Here is a 6,000-nt window from a genome sequence, read left to right as displayed (position 1 = left end):
GCTTCCATGTCCTCCTGATTCCCTGTGGCCACCTGGACAAACTCAGGCGCAGGAACATCCATCAGGAGTCAGACTGACATCTGAAATTCATTGGGAAGAGCTGATTTATTAATGTTGCACCCTGAAAATTGTTACCTGCTGTGTAATTGTTTCTTCTGGTGGCATCAAGAAATGATGGATGATCTTGGAGGTCTTTTCCAACCTAAATAATTTCCTTTATCACCTTGTCAGAACAACCAAAGCTGAGGTAAAATAAAGAAATGAAAAAAAAAGATCCAAAGCTGCAAGAAGTTACTGTGGATTTGGGGGTGAATTTAGGGTTGAGGGGAATATTCATGAGGATTTGGATGTTCTGGGGCTGCCCAGGCTGGGAGACAGGACAACAGTCTCATAGTTGTGCTGGCAGAATGTGTCCACCTGAGCCCATCTGTTGTTCAGGAATTCTGGTTTTCTGTCCCAGTCCCTGGCCTGGGTCTCCCCATGTGGGGTGTGCCCCCCAAAGTGCCCAAATCACTGCTGAAGTGCCTGAGCTGCTCCCAGCTAAGGATGTTCCAGTCCACCAACCTCTCCTGGTCAGTGCCATGGGGGGTGGGAGAGGGTTTAGATAATCCTGGGGGGATTGGGAGGGGCTTTTGTGGCTTTTGGGGGCATTTCTGGCGCTGAGAGAGAGTTTGGCGATGTCTGTGAGAGAGTTTTGGGGTCCTGTCAGGGCTGTGTGACTTGGAGAGAATTTGGGTGAGTCAACTGGGGGAGATGGAAAGGGTGTTTGGTGGGTTTTGGGCCCATTTATATTGCAGGGAGTGGTTTGGGGGTCCTGTCTGTGCGCTCTGGGGTGGTTTGAGGGGTCTGGGTGTGGCTGTGGGGCTGGTAGAGAGTTTTAGGGCAGTTATGACCTCCCAGACCCCCAAAGCTGCCACCACATGCTGCCCCCCAAGATGCTGCTGGGCTTTGGGGGCTCCATGTTGGGGTTTATCCTCCTGGTACTGCAGGAGAAGGTGAGGGGGGTCCCCAGGGTTCTTGTGTGACCCCCCATCCCAGTGTCACCCCCTTTTCCCTCCCCACAGGGCTCCTGACCCAGCTCCTGCTGCCCCCAGGAGGGAATTTGGGGAGGGGGCAGAGGGGGTGCACAGCCCCCACCGGGGGATGACCCTGAGCCAGCGCCCTTTGTTTAGCACCAACCTGGGCTTGGGGCTGCAGGAGGAAGAGGCTGATGGGAAGCAGATCCTGCAGGTGGGACAGTGCTTGGGGTCAGGGCAAGGTCCTGCCCTGCACACTTGGCTCAGGTGTGACACTACCCCGGGAAGGGAGCGGGACATTCCCATCCCCACGGATCAGGGCTGTGAGCAGCACTTGGAGCACAGACATGGAAATACTGGGAGGAACTGGGAGCACACTGAGGGTGTGAATTATCCCCACCACCACCTTTCCAGGGCAGCCCTGGATCTGAGAAATGCTCGTTAGGCCTCAGCCTTGGCCAACAGCCCCTGGGCTCAGCTCCTCTGCAGCTGATCACAAACACTGTCTGCTCCCAGGCACTGCTGCTGTCCAACCAGCTCCTGCTTTCTTTAGGAGCAGCCTTGGGAACTGTTTTTCTCCCCTCAGTGGCACAACATCCCTGTTCTCACAGTGTCAGAGAAAGCTGTTGATGCGAAGTGCAGCCAGGATGGAACATTGCTGTGACTAAAGCCCATCTCTTGGGGCCCTATCAACAGGGCTCCAAAAGGAGCCCCTTGGAGCTCTCCTGGAGCACTGAGCTCCCTCTGAGTGGGGCCTCTCCGAGCCGGGAACTCTCCCGTTTGCTGCACTCGGGGCATCCCCGAACAACGAGGGACCCTGGGCCCATCCCCCCACTCCTCCAGGCTCAACCCTTCGCCTGCTGGGGAGATGCAAAAGCATCCACAGTGAGCCTTTCCCTGCCCTCCAGGGCAATTTCTGACAGCTCCCTGGCACTGCCTCTTTCTGTCTGTGTGCACACGTGTGCCTGTGCTCTGGAAATGGGGGAGAAATGCTGCTCTGGGAGGCGTTGAAGTGCCTTGGATATCTGAGTGAGTTAGGCCTGTAAGTGAGGTTCAGTCATAAGGTATGAGCTAAGTGAAATGCTGCTAAGGGATGTTCTTTTGCTAAGTTGTTAAGTTTAAGGTATAAATTCAGGTTAATATAGAAGTTAAGTTCTGTTAAGTTTGAGGCCTGTTAAGCTTTTAGGCCATATTCCTTTTATCCTTGCCCTCACTGTCCTTTTGTCACACACACACACAGTGCCAATTCTCAGGTCATTTCTGGTTTGATTGCCTGGATTTCCTTGCTTTTGTTGTTGCTTTTTCCCCTGGTGTGCCTGAACTCTGCAGTCAGGAGCAGAGTGACTCTTACCAAGGAACTTTTCTGTGCTGTTGCTTAATATTAAATCTGGTTTTTGCTGATCCCTTGCTGGGGATTTTTTAAGTGCTCTCAAGCCTTCGTTCGTAAGAGGGTGAAGGAGCCCTGGGCCAGGCTCTCGTCCTGGGGGACACGGGGACACTGCCAGGGTGGTCCCTGTCCCCCTGTCCCACCCCCCAGGGCCCTGTCCCCCCTGTCCCCGTGTCAGGCTCTGGGGGTCAATCTCGTGGAACATCCTCTGGGGGAGGCTGTGGCACTGGGGGGCAGGGGGGACCTGGGGGGTCAGGGGACCCTGCTGTGCATGAGCAGTGTTGGACTTGTCTGGAGGGACTGTGAGGGGGGCTGGGGCAGAGTGACCTCCTCAGGGACCTCACACAGCTACCCTGTGATGTCACACAGCCACCCTGTGTTGTCATAGCCCACTCTGTGATGTCACAGGCAACTCTGTGATTTCACACAGCCTTCACTATGGTCACATAAAGCTGTCCTGTGATGTCACAGCCCATTCCATGATGTCACGTCACCACCCTGTCATGTCACACAGTCTACTGTCTGTCCTCACAGCTTTCTGTATGATGTCATTCAGCTACACTGTGATGTCACAGCCTGCTCTTTGATGAGTCACAACCAGTCAGTGATGCCACAGCCCTCTCTATGATGTCACAGATCACACCCTGCTCTAGGATATCACAGCCTGCTCTGTGGTGTCACAAGCCAGTCAGTAATGTCACACAGCCCACTCTGTGATGCCATACAGGTACTCAGTGATGTTACACAGCTCACTCTGTAACTGCACAGCCTGCTTTGAGGTCATACAGCAACCCTGCGATATCACAGCCTGCCCTGTGATGTCACACAGTCCCCTCTGTGATGCCATAGCTGCTCCATGACCTCACACAACCAATTCTGGGATGTCATAGTCCAATCTGTGACCTCACACAACCAATTCTGGGATGTCATAGCCCAATCTGTGACCTCACACAACCCAGTCTGAGATGTCACACAGCTCCTTTCTGACATCACAGCTGCTCTGTGGCTCTCTGACACAGCTCCAGAGGTGCCCATGGCTATGACACAGCCCCCTCTGGGCCATGGCACAGCCCCTGCCAATGCTGAGCACCTGTGAGCTCTGGGTGTGCCCTGCTGGTGTCCCTGAGATGGCCTGGCAGTGCCCCAGCCCTGCTGGGCTGTGCACAGGAGCTGCTCCTGGGCAGAGCTGTCTCTCTGCAGCGCTGCCGCTTGCCAGGAGCTCCTCTGTGCCAGGAGCCCAGCCCAGCTCAGCAGCACAGCAACAGCACAGGGACTGGAATGACCCTCGTGGGGCTTTGGTGCTGTTTGCATCAGACTCAGTCTCTTGGAGTGTGTGCAAAAAACTTCTCAAGAAGAAAAACTTCAATTGAAACCCTGGAGTTCCTTGTTGTTTAAATGGTTTTCACTGAGAGACACGATTGAGAAAGTGTCCCCAGATTGCAGTTAGAACAGAACACTGGAGGCAGTGATGGCAGGTGGGGACAAGCAAGGCAAAGGTGTCTCTGATGCTGAATGGCATGCCTAGGTATGAGGTGCTCAATACCATTGACTCAGACCCAGGTCCTCATTTCACCTCAAAGGTTTTACACCAGACAATGGAAGCTTTGGGGGTAAAGTGGCATCTTCATACATCATGGCATCCCCAGAACTCAGAGAAAGTTGAGCAGATGAATCAAACACTTAAGAACACCATAACAAAATTAATGGAAGAGACACAAATGAATTGGTTAAAATGCATTCCACTAGCCCTGTTAAGGATTAGAGCCAGACCACGGGCTGACTTGGGAGCTTCCCCCTATGAGGCTATGTTCAGTCTGCCTTATTTGATTGCCCCTTTTAGCACAGGTGCATATATTGAAGGAGAGAATATCACCAATAACTATATTCATGCAATTGCCATCACTCTGGAAGATCTAATGAAGTGAGGATATCTGACCGAAACTACACCCATAGACTTTAAGATCCATAAAACTGAGCCAGGTGACTGGGTTTTAATCAAAGTCTGGAGGGATACATTGCTAACTGCTGAAGATAAAGGTCCTTTTCAGGTTCATGCAATGAACACCACGGTCCAAACCAAAGAGGGGGGTTGGAGTCACATCACCCGAGTGAAAGGGCCAGTTCCAGCTCCCACTGAGTGGTCAGTCACTGGACAGACAGGAGGTCTGAAGCTGACCCTGTGGAAAAGACCTAAGGAATTGACCACCCTGTGACCACCACTGAGCTATATCAAGTTTCTATGCTTAAAAACTGCTTGTGAGATTCTATTATAAGATTTAACCACTATGAGTTGAGTCAATTGTTCCAAAGTTCCCAGTTTATCTTGTTAATTATAATAATTTCACGGTTCTGGTGTTTTTCTTAAGTGCCACCAAAAGTGAAAAGTGTAGAGCATTCCCCATGTATCTGGACAATTAGACCCTAAACAATTGTGAAGAACCTGGTTTCAGGAAAAGGAGAAGATGAGTCCTGAAGGAAGATACCACACCCAGATAAAGAGAAAGCATGGAGGGGGCAAGACTGTGTCAGGCTCTGCCTTTGCCAGATGAACTATCCCCACCTTGGGAGGAGCCCCCATAGGTGTGAGGGCTGGGAGGATATCCTGTGCCAGACCCCTGTGGCTAGCTTGGGTATTGAGTATCCACCTCCTGGGAAGCTGTGACAAGTGCTATTATCCCTTATATGTGGGGCATGTTACAAAGTCACTTGTAAGGATACATACATATCTGAACACCGAGTGTATCAATCTTCCTGAATTACGAACTTGAGAAGAAGAAGGGAAAACATATTGGCTAACCGAAAACACAGGGAATTGCAAACAAAAATTGGGTGGAGAATGCCCTGTAAAAGAAGAATGGATTTGTTTCGAGCATGATCCAGAGGGAGGCTTGACAAAAAGTAGAAATGTGGAAGACTGAATCACATAGAAAGAGCTAAAAAAAGGAGTGTGGGATGTTGAAGAAGAAGGCATGATACCATATGGGAAAAATCTATTTCTGGACATGGTAGAGAGAATAAGCAAAGAATTTAGTGTGTCCAGTTGCTGGATTTGTGGAGGTACCAAGATGACTGAAATGTGGCCATGGGAGGGTATAAGTTTAAGGGCATGAGATGTGTTAAAGTGGATGAAAATGGAAAGAGATGTATTAGCTGCAAGAAGTCGATGGGGACAATGGAAATTATGAGCCAAAACCATTGGTGAAGAGTGTATATGGAGAAAAGGACCAAAGCATCACACAGAGGTTGGCCAATTATCATGCAAATGTTACCTAGTTACAGATGGCAGCCATACCCGGTGGATACCGAAAGCCCCTAACCTGTGCTGGTCCAGAGAAGGAGGAAAGATGGGGTGTGTGTACATAGATCACAAAGGATTATATGAATGTATTGCAATATAAGTAAATCCATTCCTAGATGTCCCAGGAATTTCAAAATTTTGGGAAGAGATAAAAAGGGAAGATTACAACTTTTGGGAAGCTCCAAAAGGTTTATTCTGGTTACCTGGGGATACTGCTTCTGCTACCTTACCTCAAAATTGGTCAGGAAGTTGTGCATTAGGAGTGGTTAGACCTTCTTTCTTTCTATTACCCTGGATTC

Source organism: Lichenostomus cassidix, unplaced genomic scaffold (assembly GCF_008360975.1).
Source record: "Lichenostomus cassidix isolate B80296 unplaced genomic scaffold, HeHo_3.0 HiC_scaffold_43, whole genome shotgun sequence".
Taxonomy (NCBI): domain Eukaryota; kingdom Metazoa; phylum Chordata; class Aves; order Passeriformes; family Meliphagidae; genus Lichenostomus; species Lichenostomus cassidix.
The sequence above is the reverse complement of the archived record's forward strand: the minus strand, read 5'-3'. Positions refer to the sequence as shown.